Source organism: Lethenteron reissneri, chromosome 48, assembly GCF_015708825.2.
Source record: "Lethenteron reissneri isolate LAM-NWPU_2019-01 chromosome 48, ASM1570882v1, whole genome shotgun sequence".
In the NCBI taxonomy this organism is placed as follows: domain Eukaryota; kingdom Metazoa; phylum Chordata; class Hyperoartia; order Petromyzontiformes; family Petromyzontidae; genus Lethenteron; species Lethenteron reissneri.
Genome location: NC_083826.1, coordinates 4,678,673 through 4,696,672, shown reverse-complemented (window position 1 = coordinate 4,696,672; position 18,000 = coordinate 4,678,673). Strand labels below are relative to the sequence as shown.

The following is an 18,000-nucleotide window of genomic DNA, read 5'->3' as shown; positions in this document are numbered from 1 at the left end:
GAAGGACACCGCACGCGCCAAGGACGACACGCGCGATCTGAACGATTTGACTATCTGTGGTGTACCCATTTGTACTGCTGGGTAGGCAGGCGGATGGGGGGGGGGGGAGAGTAGATTGAAGTAATTCACCCAAATGTTTCAAACGCCGTGCCGGGATTTCGAAGCTAACCGTGTGACCCTCTGGATTGCAAGTGCGGCGGACTAACCACTTGCAACACGGCAGCGCCATCCCAGGCGGGCGTGTGGGTTGGGGCTGGGTTATAAATGACCGTGTCGACGATGCGTCTGGAGGTTTGAAGGCGGCGGGAAGGGGTAGGCGGTGGTGGGGGGGGGGGGGGCTGGGAAGGAACGTGACTGGCACCGAGCACCATCGACCCGTCGCCGTGATTAATTGCCCCGGGGGCCCGCAGGCACGGTCACAGCCGGGCGGAGGTTTGCATTTTTTGTTTTTTACGATGGGCCGATGTTAAAGCGGCGCAGCGCTGCCATCTCACCACCGACGCCGCACGGCCCCTACCGCCCCCGCAGGTGGCTCGCTGACGATGAGTAACAATGACGCGAGGAGAGAAAATGCGAAGGGGCGGTGGCGGCGGCGGCAGCGACGACCGTGGAGGGGAATGTCACGCGACGCCCCGGGAGCTGACGAGTTCCAAATTTGTCAATCTGTGCCTAAAAAAAGATTCTGATAACACGGGAGTTAATTTCGGTTGTTTATACGGCCCCTGCGAGTGGTGCGTGAAACGCAATACCTTGCGCGGGGAGCGAGCGAGCGAGCGCGCGGTGTCATGCACGCACGCGGTCTTACGCGCGCATGTCAATGGTTACATTTTTCAAGGCAGCCAGACCGAGCAGACAGGCAGACGGCAGATAGGCAGGCAAACGGTCAGACATGCAGACAGTCAAACAAGCAAGCAGACAGACAGCAATTGGAGGGGACAGACAGATAGACAGAAAAATCGACGGACAGAAAAACAAACAGAAAGGGAGACATACAGATAAACAGGGATGGAAAGACAAACATACACAGACGGATGGGCATACAGACAAACATGCAGACAATGTAGTGTGAGCTTATCGACACGGCTGCTTATACAGAGGTGCCATCTCAGGCCATGTGCATGTGACGCTCGCGTGAGGCCGTGACGGAAGGTGCCGTCAATAATTCGAAATGACGCGCACACACACACATCCAGGCGCACTGTGCCAACACCGCCCCCCTCCCAACCACGCGCGCACACACCCACAAATAACTCCCGTGTAGCCATTACAGACGGTCGGTGCAAGCGCTGTTAGCGAGCACCCTGTTAAGGCCGGGCCAAAAAGCAGTGGAAATCACAGCGCCGCGCACAAGCCATTTCATCACTGCGCCACAAATAAATACTGTACACAACACACACATGCAGAGATCTCGGGTGTAGCACACAGACTGTTGGGGCAAGTTTTGTTAGCGAGCGCCTATTAAGGAAGGTACGGTGCTTGAGGGGTGGCGTGCTCAGTGGCATCGTCTCCGCAGCGCCGATGCTTACTAAACTAAACTATTTTTTATTTCACCAGGAAAGGCCCATTGAGCTATAAAGCTCTTTTTCAGAAGCCGCAAATGATAGCTCAACGAAGTGGAGTATCACGTGGAAATTTATCGCAGCCAAATACTCTAAACGCATGATTCTAAACGTGGAGGGAAAAAACGGAGAATCCAGAGAAAAATCCACACGACCACAGAGAGAACACGCAAACTCCAAATATGCAGCAGGCGTCAGGGTCAGGATAGAACCCACGGCCTCCTGCATACCAGGCGAGATAGTTAACATCTCCTAGCCACCGTGATGATGATGATGAGACAGAGACACGCAAACTGCAAATATGCAGCAGGCGTCAGGGTCGGGATCAAACCCACGACCTCCTGCATACCAGGCAAGGTAGTTAACATCTCCTAGCCACCGTGATGATGATGATGAGAGAGACACGCAAACTCCAATTATACAGCAAGTGTCACAGTCGGGATAGAACGCACGACCTCCAACATTCCAGGCGAAGTAGTTAACATCTCGTCACAGTGGCACCCTACTTTCTGCACCAGGCGATCATTTAAGGCTTGAGTCACCCTAAGTGAAGCCTGGAACCGGTTAAGATATCACACACCACCGATATCGACCGTGGCCAGGAATAGAACTCAGGTCGCTGGGTTCATTAGACGGCAGGGTGGCACAGTGGTAAGACATGTCCCCAACAGAGGGTGGGGCACAGTGGGGTAAGGCGTGTACCTAAGAGGGTGGGACACAGTGGTAAGACCTGTGCCCCACAGAGGGTGGGGCACACTGGTAAGAGGTGTGCCCAACAGTAATAAGAGTCTGGATTTGAATCCTGACCAGGGAGCCTCTCTATGTGGAGTCGGTATGTTCTGCCTCTGTACTGCATGGGTTTCATCCGGGATTCTCAGATTTTCTCCCACTGCTTAAAAAAAACGTATTTCATACAAGATCACTTGGTATTGGCCAGAAAAAAATCCCAATGCTCAAAAATTTCCCGCAAATAACCCAATTTGGATCAATAACAACTACCACCGATCGCCAAGATGTGGCAGTGACATCACCATGGCGCTTGTGCCAGGCTACGTGCACTTCAAGGCCACGTGGAGTAACATTTGGCATCACATACAGCAGCAGCGGCATCAGGAGCAACAATGCCCACCCCCCTGTCACGCAAAAAGAAAACTAATTCTTGAGACTCGCCGAGGCTTTCGTGGGTAAACGAGCGGAGCTGGTAATAACAAAAAACACAAAGTAAGCTTTTGAACTATGGCGGTGCATGAAGTTCCAACTAGCCGCTAACCTGCATGTGCTCTCAACGTCGCAGGAATCGCGCACTGGCTTGGCAGGCATCATCGGGGTGCAAGCGTACGAATCAACCGGTCGACCTTTCCCCACCAACGTGAGAGATTTCACGGCAAAAAAAACAAAGATAAAAATCCGCCCGAACAGACTGTTGGGGCAAGTGTTGTTAACGAGCACCTAAGAATGCCAGCACGGCACACGAGGGACTGGGTGGCCAGCACCATGCCTGCACTCGTTTCCCCAGTGCCCATGTTTTCACTTATTTGAAGCTGAGTCGACCTGGGGGAGGACCCAGGACCAGTGCAGATAATCATCACTGGTGTTGGCCATGAGCGGGAATCGAACTCGGGTCATCGGGTTCATAGAACAGCGTTCGAACAGCTACATTAGCACTCACGACACACACACGAACGCATCTAATCGTGTGCGAAAAGGTTCCAAACGCACGCTGCTGCCGCGGACGGCACGATAACAATGGCACGGTTGTAATCAAACTGGGGACAAAGACAGAGAAAACAAAGCGTGGAAAAATCGCACTTTCCAACACGCGTTTTCCGCTTGTCCCGCGCAAGCGGTCGGTAGCGCTCGCTCGCGCCAGGCGAGTGGCAGGAGGCGGCTACGTCTGTAGGCCGCAATGAGACACGGTGCTCGGACCGCAGCTCTGCCGGGGAGGGCGCGGGCGACGGTTCGACCAGCGTGTGGCCGGTATCCTCTCGGGCGACTGCCTAAGAGCAGCGCAGACTTCACTTTGCATCGGATCAACACGACAGGAATTATCGTGACCCCCGCGTTATAAATAGACCGACAGATGAACGGACGCGTGGCGGGTTTTCTCTGGGCTTGGTCTCCGACAGCAACGCGACCTAACACCAACAATCAAATTATATCGGATCAACTCTCCTGGAGTTAGTGACCTACGGACGGGCAGAGCCAAACACGAAGAGCGAGCCCCTGATAGCAACGCGAGATGACGCTGGCAGCTTGTCGCCGCTGCGGCCGTCGACACGCGAGTTATCACGAATCCTGTGCTAGGAACACGACAGATTGAAGGAGAGAGAGCTAAACGCACAACGTTTTCACACTCGGTTTGGAAAGCAATTGAAAACAAAGCACGTTACGTTGCTCGTTAAGGCCGGACAAGCTGAAAAGTTTGCACTCCAAACACAGACGTGTTGTTGCTCAGCCTGCCACTAATTGCTTGGTATGTTTACCAAGTATTACGGGAACTCTAAAACGAAGTGACTGGAGGCGCTGCTAACTGAACGATAAAGCACTCTTTCCGTTAATTACCTGCACGGCGATTGACAGCGCCGCACCACATCGCATTATTACGGCAATTAAACAAATAAAACACAAGGATGCAAACGGGCAGTCAGGATCAATGATGCTGCCGTGGTGTTTTGGTTGAAATGAATCCATCTGTGTGGAGCTTTGAGCGCGTGGTGGGTTTTCACCCCTGGTTGTCTTCCCGCACGAAGCCAAAACATTTTTCACCGCTAACGGAATTCATCGCCAATGTTGCAGCACCCTCTCTTGGGACTCAGCGAGGCCTTTCTGGATAAATAACGAACATGTTATTATTTTTATTGATGCTGCCACAGTATGTATGTGTATATAGGTTGAATTTCTTTCGCACCGAACGTAGCCAACCGTGCTAATCAGAGGTGATGATGATTTAAAAGTGTGCAGGCCCCCAATGGCTTCCTAATATCGGAAGGAAGAGCGATGCGAACGGCCGCAGAAGCGCATCTGAAAGCGCCGCGCGATGCCGGTAACCGTCTTTGTTCGATGGTTAGCCAAAAGCAGCCGCTGCGAGGATGACCGGAGGTCGCGGCGACGGTTTATGCTCCACGCTGAAAATGGCTCGCACGCTCAACTTGCAATCCAGAGGTTCCCCCGTTCCAATTCCATCTTCCGGCGTGGCGGTCGAAACAATGGGGCAAAGTTTCTCAAGGCTGCTCCCCCCTCCTCCAGTCCACCCAGGAATGTAAATGAGCTCGCTATGGTTAGTCAATCAGCAGCTCGCGTGTGGCACATGTGGCTCGGCGTGGAAGAGTAGGCCAAATGCCCTCCGGAGGTGGCTCTCTCGAACTCCCTCTAGTGGAGTCCCTTCTGCCGCCAACAGTGGTTGAATTACAGGCGGCCGAAACCTGGATTCGAACCCAGGTACTCAGAGGTGCAAGCTCAGCACTCTGACCTGCGTGCCACCAGGTGAGATGTTGACTACCTCGCCTGGTATACAGGAGGTCTTGGGTTCCATTCCGATCCCGACGCCTGCTGTATATTTGAAGTTTGCACATCTCTCCCCGTGGTAGCGTGGATTTTTCTCCGGGTCCTCTGGTTTTTCCCTCCACATTTCGAGACCTGGCCACAAATGATGGCTCAACGAAGTGGCTTATCACGTGGAAATTTAGATCAGCCAAAGACTCTGAAACGCACGTTGATTCTAAATGTGGAGGAAAAACCTTGGACCCGCAAAAGAATCCAAACGACCATGGGGAGAACACGCAAACTCCAAATATACATCGGGATCGAACCCACGACCTCCTTGTATACCAGGCGAGGTAGTAAAAATCTCTGCTAGAAATTTCCACACAATGACAATCTACTTCGTTGAGTTATCATTTTTGACCAGGTTGCTTGTGAAAAATAGTTGTGAACGTCAGTGGGCCTAACCTGGTGAAATAAACCAAAATATATTTATAGTTGAACAGTTTTAATAGTTTAATAAAGCTAAACCCTTCACCCTCCACATTTCTACCCAGGACCACGTTTTCTCACTTCCCAAATCTCACTACTTCCTTGAGGCATCGCAATTTGTGTTTACCCACTGTCACTCTCTTACCGACACACCCCAAAGCTTTTAGCCGTTACAACACTAACTCCCAACTTCAAAGTACGCCTTGAGCCAAGCGACCCAAAGGTCACTCTTGCACTTGAGATGGCCCTGGACTGTTGAGAAAATAAATAATAATAATGAACTTGAATAAAATGGTGATCTAAAGGAATACAGCGCCGGTGATGTCACTGCGGTGACTGTGAAAGTATAAAAGTCAAACAACTCGGTGACTTCACTAACAGCTATGGCTCACGACTTCATCGAGTGTTTTTGTGAATATTTTCATCATTAGAAACACGCATTGAGATAATTTTGATTATATTCTTAGGTTTTTTCGGTAAAGTCACGTAGGTAAAAAAAAATTAAATTAATAAAAGTAAAATAAAATAAAAATCACGACGTTTCGGAGGCAACACAAGCTTCCGTATTCTTAGGTTTTTTCGGTAAAGTCACGTAGGTAAAAAAAAATTAAATTAATAAAAGTAAAATAAAATAAAAATCACGACGTTTCGGAGGCAACACAAGCTTCCGTCTTCAGGTGGAACCGTCACAGCCCGACAGCTGTATCACGTAAATGAGCTGTCGGGCTGTGACGGTTCCACCTGAAGACGGAAGCTTGTGTTGCCTCCAAAACGTCGTGATTTTTATTTTATTTTACTTTTATTCATTTAATTTTTTACCTACGTGACTTTACCGAAAAAACCTAAGAATATCAATCCTTGCAGTCACGAAAGCTTCAAATCTAGAATTTTGATTATGTTGCTGCGATGAATGTCTAAACGATAAGCCACTTTGTTGAGGCCATCATTTGTGGCCAGGGTCGCTTCTGAAAAATAAGATGGTTTAGTTTTATTTGTATGCGTTTGGGAGATTTATTTGACCATTCTTGCAATCTGCACTACCATCATGTTTTTGTGCTGTTACGCTCTTACCTGCCCCTACTAGACATGTGAAAAAGAGCTTTATATCTCGCATCAGATTCCTCCAGTATAAATAAATATGTATTTTTCTTTGGGTCTTTCGGTGAAGTCACATAGATAGAGCAATAAAATAATAATAAATGAAAATAAAGTGAATAAAAATAATAAATATATCACGACGTTTCGATTGCAACACAGGCAATCGTCATTTTTTTGTCACCTGATGATGATTGCTTGTGTTACGATCGAAATGTCGTGATATTTTTATCATTTTTTATTCACTTTCATTTATATTTTTATTATTTTATTGTTCTACATACGTGACTTTACCGAAAGACCAAAAGAATATGAATTCCTGCAGTCACGAAAGCTTTAAGTCAAGATTGATTTATTGTTATTTACAATTTGTTTACGCAGGAAAGCCTCGCCGATTCTCAGAAGGGTCCTGCCAAGTTTTTGTTTCCGCAGCAGAGGGTGATGTTGCTGCTGCTGCCTGAGGGTGATGTTGCTGCTGCTGCCGCGTATGATGATCCCAACTAAGTCATTTACAGCTAGTTTTTTTGGACAGCATTTGTATGCTTTTATCAATATCAGTTACATTGTACGGGAGGGGGGGGGGTGTTTTTACACATATCGCTATGGGAAGCAAACGAGAGAACCTCGAAGAAATCCATGCAGAACAGAGGGCGAACATACACACTCCACCGCAGATGAGATGGCACGGAGTAGAAGCCGCAGAGTTTCCGAGGTCGCAACTGGTCAAGAGCAACTGCTAAGGAGCAAAGAGAGAATGGAAGAGAAGAGGAAAGAGGCGTTGACCCAGCAGTGAGAAGTTACAGGCCGACTACAACAGATTCACGAAACTCATGGCATCACAAGAGAACTATCGACTCGCATAGAGACCCACAGGACTCACGAGAGATACAAAGATTCACCGAGGAGTCGTAGCGATGACGACTGGCAGTTGCACCGCCTGTGCTGTGTTTAAGCAACCCGGCGCTCTGCTCGTTGTCGTGAGCGTCGATCCATCACGACTGCCTCCAAATTGCCCAGGAGCGTCCTTCACGAACCGACCCTCCTCGTCAAGTCCACTCGGCTCAAAATCACCTCGTAAAACCCGACAGCCCGTTTCTTCCATCGCCCATGCCGTGTCCGTTTCGCCCCCCTCTATCCGGAGCCACACACACACCATCACCATCAACTGCACAAAGCGGAGAGAGAGAGAAATGGACGACCAGAGAGTCAGGCGCCGGTGAACCCTGGTGAACCAGAGCCAACGATGCGAATATTAAACCCACGGCCCCATGTCGGCACAGGCTATTGGAGCAATTAACCGGACACATGAACACAGTGCCAGAGTCCATTAAGCGAGCGCAAGTTCAATGTTCAACCCATGCGAACGTCTCAAGCGAGGCAAAGAAGCGTGCAGGGAGAGAGGCGCCTACTTGGATTTACACTGACAGGCAGAAGAGGAAAACGTGGATTCAAGAACGTGCGTAAGCAGGTTGAAGACATCGTATAAGGTGGGCAGCGGAGTAGGTAGGTAGGTGGGCGGATGAGATGCTGGGTAGGTGGACAGGTAAGTGGGTGGACAGGTAAGTGGGTGACTGGATAGTTCGGCAAGTCGGTAGACGTGGGTAATTGTACATATAGCATGTTGAACTTCTTCCGCACCATACGTCGCCAACCGTGATAATTGGAGGTGCTGGGGAAGGCCAACAAATGAAACACAAAAAGCGCTTCTAAAGAAATTAGTTTTCAATCTCGATGATTTTATAAAAACGAAAGTTGAAACGTGTGAAAATAAGAATGGGGAGGTTTGCTTAATAATACCAACACCCGCCATTCGCCACCAAGTGACAGTGACGTCACCACGGCGCCTGTGCCAGGCCAGGTGCACTCTCAGGCCACGTGAAGTGTCTAAGGCTCCGACGACGAGGAGGTCACGGGTCAAGACTCCAGGTGCCATGGGTCGACCGACTGAGACGACTGGCATCTGACCGACATCAATCCGCGACAGAGATGACGGAGCACTCGTAGGGCTAGAGGCGGCGGCGCTCCGACTGTAAAATATAAAAAAGGGGGCGGCAGTCGCGACACAATGGAGGAGGCAGCTACGCGAGTAGACGCGTCTGAGAGGGGAAACGTCCGCCGTGGAGACGGAGCGATTTTGATCAGCTCGAGTGGAGCCGGGCGGATCGCTACCGCAGGATTGTGAGAGACGGGGGTGGGGGGACAGCCTACGGAGGCCTCAATCCAGCAGTGGAATGGGCGTGGCCATTGATGCAGCGTGCACGCCAAGGTGTGTACAACAGCTGAAGTTCATGAGCCAGGTTCGGAGCGAATGCGTCTCCTTACTGGGAAAACTCCACGTTCCCGTGACGGAGGCAAGTCAACCCGTCTCACAAAGGAAAGGTGAGTTGAACCCCTGACCAGGGCCAAACTGTTACTCTTCCAACCGTGAGTCGGGCAATCGAACTACAACGATTTGCCACTGTCACCAATCCCCGAATTGCTTGCGAACCTGGGTCTCTATTCCATTTAATAATCTATTATTTACTTTTGGCACTCCGGGTGAATGTAGCGGCCTCTAGTGGCTGCAGGGGAAAAGGGAACTTGTTACATACGACATGTACAAATCTAAAAACATGGAATTTCTTGCGCGCGCACAAGGTTTGATACTTTATCACGAGGGACGTACCCATAACACCTGTTATGCACAGTGGTCACCCATCCGAAGCACTACCCAGGATTCAAACCTGCTCAGTTTCTCAGTTGATCTGGTCATAGGCCACACGCATGTAATTTACATGACATCAAAACTCAAATCTAGGCAACAGCGAGTGCAGCAAATTGCCCGTGAGTTCACGACGTCTGCTCAAGTCCATCCGTTGATAATTAATATTACTTCTAGATTTGAAGCTTTCGTGACTGCAAGGATTCATACTCTTAGTTCTTTCGGTAAAGTCACGTAGGTAAAAAATGAAATTAAAATTAATTAAAATTTTTATAAAAATAAAATAATAAAATCACGACGTTTCGGAGGCAACACAAGTCTCCGTCATCAGGGGGGTGTGTACATTGTGATTAATATTGCGATGAACAAACCCAGCCAACTCGGTTTTCGATTCCTGCCCATTGTCAACATCTGTGCGAACCGGTCCCTGGGACTCCCCTAGGAGCACCTGGTGCAGTGTGTAAACTCTTCAATGGGGCGACAAAGGTGGGCGGGCACGGGATTGAACAAAACTCACCAATCAAACATCCGCGATGCTGGCCTTAATAGGTGCTCGCTAACAGGACCTGCCCCAACAGTCTGTACGGCTGTAGGGAGATCTTTGTCTTTGTACTGTGGTGGTGTGCGTGCACTTACCTCGTGACTCTCTGTTGTGTTTTTATTGAGGTGGGGAGCGATAGTGTAGCGGTTAGCGCGTTGCGCTATGAATCTGGCGACCCGGGTTCGATTCCCACTCACGGCCAACACCAGTGACGATTATCTGAACCGGTCCCGGGCCCTCCCCTAGGTGGACTCAGCCTCAAATGAGTACCTAGTGCGATGTGTAAAAATTGCCACTAGGGAGACAAAGGCGGCCGGGCGTGGTGTTGGCCACCCACCCCCTCGTGTGCCGTGCCGGCCTTCATAGGTGCTCGTTAACAGCACTTGCCCCTACAGTCTGTTAAGGCTATACGGGGGGTCTTTGTCTGTGTGTGAATAGCTGGCGTATCTGCCAGCCAAATCAAGTAAGTCAACCCTTGGCACCGAGGTCTGTCCTGTGACCTCCTGTCAACGAGAATTCGACACTTCACGTGGCCTCAAAGTGCACCTGGCCTGGTACAGGCGCCGTGGTGACATCACCGTCACTTAGTGACAAATGGAGGTGTTATTGTTGTCTGTGTATGTATTGTGGTTGAGGTGTGTGTCTACAATGTGGTGGGGTGTCTACCTTGTGGCTGTCTCCGCTGTCTGTGTTGTGGTTGAGGTGTGTGTCTACAATGTGGTGGGGGTGTGTCTACCTTGTGGCTGTCTCTGCTGTCTGTGTTGTGGTTGAGGTGTGTCTACAATGTGGTGGGTGTGTACCTTGTGGCTGTCTCTGCTCTGTCTGTGTTGTGGTTGAAGTGTGTGTCTACAGTGTGGTGGGGTGTGTACATTGTGGCTGTCTCTGCTGTCTGTATTGTGGTTGAAGTGTGTGTCTAAAATGTGGTGGTGGTGTGTTTACCTTGTGGCTGTCTCTGCTGTGTTGTGGTTGAAGTGTGTGTCTACAGTGTGGTGGGGTGTGTACATTGTGGCTGTCTGTGTTGTGGTTGAGGTGTGTGTCTACAATGTGGTGGGGTGTGTACATTGTGGCTGTCTCTGCTGTCTGTGTTGTGGTTGAGGTGTGTGTCTACAGTGTGGTGGGGTGTGTACATTGTGGCTGTCTCTGCTGTCTGTGTTGTGGTTGAGGTGTGTGTCTACAGTGTGGTGGGGTGTGTACATTGTGGCGGTCTCTGCTGTCTGTGTTGTGGTTGAGGTGTGTGTCTACAGTGTGGTGGGGTGTGTACATTGTGGCTGTCTCTGCTGTCTGTGTTGTGGTTGAGGTGTGTGTCTACAGTGTGGTGGGGTGTGTACATTGTGGCGGTCTCCGCTGTGTCTGTGTTGTGGTTGAGGTGTGTGTCTACAATGTGGTGGGTGTGTACATTGTGATTGTCAAGGTCATGTGTCTGTTCAGATGAGACTCCCGACTCATGGTGCTGTTAGTATTCAACAGTCATGTACGGCTGTAGTGGGGGGTGAAATCTCGAGTCTTTGTCCTCAAATGACAGGAAACCCAACAACAGTCCGTTGACGATTACAAAATCACAGCAGCTCTCCGTGAATTCACCATAATCGCAATTCAATCCACGGCTTTACATTATCATCAATAGTTTCATCATCACCAACATCCGTCGCTCAACATTGCCACCGACACACCAAACTCGGGAGCGAACTCCCCCAAAGCACGTGGAGGAGGATCGTGGCAAAACCGGGGAGCGAGGAGAGGGCGATCTCAAAAAAAAACAAGGCAGCACGCTTAATGGCCACCAAAACAAAAACACAACAGAACGAGCCAATCACAGCAGCCTGGCCCTCCCCTCCCCCCGCCTCTCTCTCCCCGTCCCGCCGCAGCAAGACGAGCGAACCGGGGGTCATGCTTCCCACGCTTGCACGCTCGTGTGTGTGTTTATTATCCGCCCTCTCGCTCGTGTACCGGCAAAGCCATGGAACATTCTACGCGGAGGGTTCCCCACCGCGGGCCAAACAGAAGGCGCTTGCCGCCGCATCTCCTCCTCTCTCTGTGTGTTCATCTCGTACGCCGTGTTGCCATTCACATGTCACATGTGGTGGTGGTGGTGCTCGCTAACGGCACTTGACACAACAGTCTGTGAAGGCTATACGGGAAGGTATTTGTCGTCTCGGACAGGGGGCTTCCGATCCACTGCTGAGAGACGACGGCCCCCGCCGAGTTCGATTCTCGCCCACGACCAATAACAAATACGGTGTTCGAACCGGTCCTAGGCCTCCCACCTAACTCCCCACCCTCAACCAGGCAAAGGTTAGCACGGCCTTAAAATTGCGTTTCCTGGTGCTGGTGGGTAAACATCAGCAAATGGAGTGACAGGTGGCCCAGGGGTGGCGTTGTCGGTCGTTCCGGCCTTCCAAAAAGCACTTGCCCCAACAGCCTGTTAAAGAGCCACACGGGGGGATCTCGCACTGCGCTGCATGTCTCTCAGGACGAAACGAGGGGCCTAACATTGTCCGACGTTTTCGTGCGGCCACGCGTGCCCTGCTCGGTTATATATGCTGCCGCCGTTGGCTGCGATGTCATCTCCCCGTGGTTTTCGTTTGAAATGCAGGAAAGGGGGGGGGGGGTCGATGCTGGTGGTTACGATGGATGTTTACTCACGCACGCACGCGCTCGCACGCACCCCCAGTGCTCTCCTTGCACAGGCGAGTCGCACTCGGACAGCACCATCAACCGGATAGCCAGCCGCTGGCTGACAAGGCTTATTCTGCCAGCCCATCAGCCAGACAGACAAGCTGACCACACGGCTAACTCGGCGACCGAAACGCGCAAACCAGACGGCCAACTGCGCTGCCAAGCTGCTTAAAGCCCAGCCAGCTATCAAGGCAGTCAATTGAGACGGTCAGCTGGCGGCTACTCTGCCAGCCACTCATCCAGTCAGGTATCCCAGCCAGGGACTCAACCCCGACTAGCCAGGCAGCCAGTTAGTTATTCGACCAGTCACACAACTAGTCAACCAGTGACCCAGTCATTCGACAAATCAATAACACCACAAAGATAAAGATCCCCCATATAACCTTAACAAACTCTGTAAGCAAGTGCTGTTAGCGAGCACCTATGAAGGCCGGAACGACACCACCCCCGGCCGCATTGTCTCCCCAGGAGCGACGTTTACACACTGCACCAGGTAACCATTTGAGGCCCAGTTGACCTAGGGGAGGCCCAGGGCCGGTTCAGATAATCGTCACTGGTATTGGCCGTGAGCGGCAATCGAATTCTGGTTGACAGGTTCGTAGCGCAGCGCGGTAACCGCTGCACTACAGCTCCCCCCGTGAATCACCACGCACACACACACACCTCCAACACGTCAGCCTCACCACACGCACACACACACACCTCCATCACACCAGCCTCACCACACGCACACACATCCATCACACCAGCCTCACCACGCACGGCCGCGGTGACCATAAACATGGTTACACAAATCACCATCCGCCATACCACCATTCCATCGTACCACAATATCACCCCACCACCGTACACACTCGACCACAACACCATCGCACAACCAAAACACCGTACCACCATTTCATTATGCCCAACCCCCTAACCATCACACCACTCATTGTGCCACTCTCCCAGAGTATCATCCCGCACCGCACAACAAAAGCCACCGTGGCGACGACAACACAACGGCCCCGGAACGAGCGGCACACGGGGAGATGAGATGAGCCGAGCAAGAGAGAAGAAGGGAAATGATGGGAGGAGGAGGGGATGAAGACGCGTGCGCATTACCTTGCACAGCAGAAGCAGCAGCAGCATCCCTGGACGTCACTCGCTCAGCGGACAACGGAGCAGCGTGGACGTGTGACAGCTGGCCTTCTCAAAACCCCTTTGTCCAAGACGAGCTCATTGGCCGGACACCGTCACCCCCCCCCTCACCACCACCAACCACTCTCTCCCCGAACTGGCCGGCCACCCGGGCCAGCCACCAAGCTAGTCACCCAACCAGCTAGGAAGCCAAGTCGGTCGACCCCAGCCAGTCAGTTGGCCACCTAAAGCAACCGGCCACTAAGGCGGGCAGGAAAATGTTGGCAGTCAGATAGCGAGGCGATCGGCCTAGCAGCTTAACACTCAGACAGCCAGTCAGTCGACCACCCAGCCAGTTAGTCACCTAGCCAGCAAGGTAAAGTCACCCAGCAAGCCACTCAACCGGTCAGCTAGCCAAGCAGAGTACCAGCTAACCAACACGTCAGCCAGCTACTCAGTCAGATACTGAGGCAGTCAGTCAACCAATCATTTACCTTGCTAGCTAACTCACCCAGTAGGCCAGTCACCCAGCCACCGAGCTAGTTAATGCCACAACCACCGAGATCGCTACCCAGTCAGCCCGTGGCTACGGGACGCGGGCAAGTGCTGTCGAGGTGCCGGGGTCGTCCACACACCAACCCCCTCGGCACGCAGCAGCAGCAGCAGCGAACGTCGGAGAAAAACAATCAAAAATCCCAACGCAGCGAGCGGCCGATAGATCCGATCCTTGTGGAGGAAGACGGCGGTGTGGCCGGGGTAGAGGGGGGGGGACTGTCGAGCGAGACGAATATCTCCTGTGGAACGGCACGGCGCAGGATGAAGAGAGAGACGCACGCGGAGGGAGACGTGTGGTCGTAGAGCTTGTGTTGTAGTCGTAGTAGGCAGGCGGGCAGCAGGAGGAGGAGGAGAGCGCCAGTGTGCGTGCGTGCGTGCGCGAGAGAGCGAGTCGTGTGAGCGTTACGCACAGCCGAGGGACCGCGGGGTGGGGAGCGAGAGAGGGGGGGGGGCGAAGAGGCGGTGGTGGTGAGCCGCAGTGGCAACAATGCGAGTGAGCAACAGTCGATCGGGTGGGGAGGGAATGGTGGGGAGGAGGGAGGCGGCACGACATTGCAGAGTGGGAGGGAGCAGAGAGGGGGAGGGGAGAGGGAGGGGAGAGGGGGAGAGGGAGGGGAGAGGGGGGGAGGGAGGAGGGGGTGGGAGAAAGAGGGGGAGGGAGGAGAGAGTGGGAGGAGACAGAGAGAGAGGGGAGAGGGAGGGAGGAGATAGGGGGTTGAAAGAGAAGGGGGAGGGAGCAGAGAGTGGGAGGAGAGAGGGGGTGAGAAAGAGAGGGGGAGGGAGGAGAGAGTGGGAGGAGACAGAGAGAGAGGGGAGAGGGAGGGAGGAGATAGGGGGTTGAAAGAGAAGGGGGAGGGAGCAGAGAGTGGGAGGAGAGAGGGGGGGAGAAAGAGAGGGGGAGGGAGGAGAGTGGGAGGCGACAGAGAGAGAGGGAGGGAGGAGAGCCACACGCACGCAGCGAATGGGAGCGAACGCCGGGTCCAAAACGAGCAAAGCGGGCACAACCAGCTCGATCCGGTTGGGCGAGTGCCGCGTGAAAGCGTGGGAGGGAGGTTCCCCAGGTCCATGTTGTTCAACGTTGAGTCGGGACTGACGAGGAGGCGGCTGACCGCCTTCACAACACCACCCCTGAGCTCACCAGCGTGACATCCACGCAGCCGCCAACCCCAAAAAAACAGCGACGCAGTCAGTGTTCGAGCGCACTGCCCGCCCTGCGAAGCGGACAGACCCGAGTTTGAATTCCTGGTCAGGGGGGCTCACATCATCGGTGGCGAGCGATGTCAGAATCGTCCACCACTACAACCACCACCAAAAGACAAAGATCTCTTCCCGCCCCCCCCCATTACCTTATAGCAGACTAGGGGCAAGTGCTGTTAGCGAGTGGCAGCACCTATGAAAGCTGGCGCACGGCGCAAGCGGGGGGGGGGGGGAGACCAGCACCACGCAAGGGCGCATCGTGTATCCCCCCGTGGGGATGTTTACACGTTGCGCACACGACTCATGTGTCAGGCTGAGTCGAACTCGCGGGAGGCCCAGGACCGGTTAAGATCATCGTCACTGGTGTTGGCCGTGAACAGCAACTGAGATCTGCTTTGGTCGCCGAGTTCGTAGTGCAACGCGCTAACCGCTGCGCCACCGCTCCCCACAACAACAATAACAACCTTGACCACCAATAGCCGCCATTCGCCACTAAATGACGGTGATGTCACCACGGCGCCTTGAGGCCAAGTGAAGCGTCGAAGGCTGACAGGTCACGGGACAGACCCAGGTGGTGACAATGGGTTGACTGACAGAGATGACTGGCAGATGCACCACCTGTGTCACCCCCTACCGTGCCAACTTGAGGCCCACCACAATCTTGACCACCACAAAATCTTGACCACGGCCACGCTCAAATCAGCTGATAACTCACAACAGCGTCCTTGCCCCACATCTCCAATGAGCGCGATTGGCTACGTCTGGTACTAACAGAAGTTCAACATACAGAACGTACATTCAACGGGACAGACACAGGTGCCCATGGGGTTTGACTGACTGAGATGCCTGGCAGATTGCACCCATCCTGTGTGCTACCTACTGTGGGGCCGTCCATAAATGACGTCACGCACCTAGGGGGGGGGGGGTCAGACATTTGTGACGATGTGTGACGAAGCGGGGGGGGGTTTGAGAAATGTGACGTCACATCAAAATGCGCAACTTTAAATCAATATAGACAACACGTTCTACTTAATTAAATAGACTTTTTAATGTTTTCTCCTGCAACATCAGAGTGCAGCGCTACATTAAATACTCACTACAATGACAATAGTTGAGTTTTATTCTTTTTTTGGGGGGGGGGGGCAAAGTTTTGTGACGTCATATTTGAGGGGGGGGGGGTCTGACTTTTTGTGACGCCATGTGACGACGGGGGGGGGGGGGGGTCAAAAATCGGCCAAAACCGCGTGACGTCATTTATGGACGGCCCCTGTGCAAAAGCAGGTACAAAGCACGGACTGACTGGGTCACAGAGGGCATGTGCCATCGGGCCTGGCAGATGGGTTTTAGTTTTTCAAGAGGGTGAGTCGGGGGTTTTGTCTTAAACAGGACTTTAGATTCACGGCTTTTATTGACGCTTTCCCTAACCATCTGGAGGCGAATAGTACAAACAATGGGCTCGTCTGCTGGGGCTGGTTGAATAACAGCAATCATTATTGGTAAGTTTGCAAGTATCTTTTGAATCTAATACGATGTCCCCCCCCCCTCCCTCACACAAACCAAGATTAGATATTTGTTTGCTACATCTACAGATGTATATTCTTGGTTCTTTCGGTAAAGTCACGTAGAAGGGAAATAATAAAATAATAGTAGTATAAAACTATATTGTTATATATTAATATTATTATAGTAATAATACAAAAGATTTTCTTATATTAAATTTATTTTATTATTTCCCTTCTACGTGACTTGTTTTATATTTTTATTATTTTAGCATTTCCCTTCTACGTGACTTTACCGAAAGAACCAAGAATATGAATCCCTGCGGTCACGAAAGCTTTCAATCAAGATCTACAGACGTGTTGACCGTGAGTATGACAGTACTTGGGTCAATTAAGACGTGAAAGGTTTTCATTTGAACACTAAGAAGGCCAAGGCCAATCCCACAGTTGGTTCAGGAACCACACGAGCTCGCTGGCCCCGTCTCCGCAGATTTCAGAGGACGCGAGCGAATTTAACTCTCTTAACTTGACGCAAAGGGCAACGCTTACAAAAAACTGGGGAAAAAAAGGTGTCAGTTTTGTTGCCAGATAGAAGGGTAAAAAAACCAATTGTCATATTTTTTACTGGCAAATGAGGTTCCAATGGTGAAAAAAAACATAGTTGTGGCTTCTGCAGATTTCTTCTCGAGTCGTACATTATCTGATGAGACGGATATGGCTGTGGTGCAACAAACATTAAATAACGAAACGAACAAAACTCACATTCATCAATAACTGTGGGCTTAAAAAGGAAATGTGCATATATAATAGGAGGCGTTTCGGGTGACAGTCCTTCACAGTGCATACTTATCTTCTTGGTTCTTTCGGTAAAGTCACGTAGAAGGGAAGTAATAAAATAATAAAAATAAAACATAATAAAATAATTCTCACGACGTTTCGGCCACAACGCAAGCAGCTGTCCTCAAGTGTCTTTCCGACAGACCTGTTCTTCACCTGAGGACGGCTGCTTGCGTTGTGGCCGAAACGTCGTGAGAATTATTTTATCATGTTTTATTTTTATTATTTTATTACTTCCCTTCTACGTGA

The 18,000-nt window shown here is 51.5% G+C and overlaps 1 protein-coding gene across 1 annotated transcript in view; it reads right to left on the bottom strand.

Moving 5' to 3' along the window:
* Positions 1-14,559, bottom strand: part of LOC133354708 (roquin-1-like) — a 45,152-nt gene extending 30,593 nt beyond the window's left edge. Inside the window, 1 exon segment of the mRNA XM_061571761.1 lies at positions 13,649-14,559. The gene's annotated coding sequence lies outside the window, so the exon portion shown is untranslated.
* Between the last annotated feature and the right edge of the window lie 3,441 nt (positions 14,560-18,000).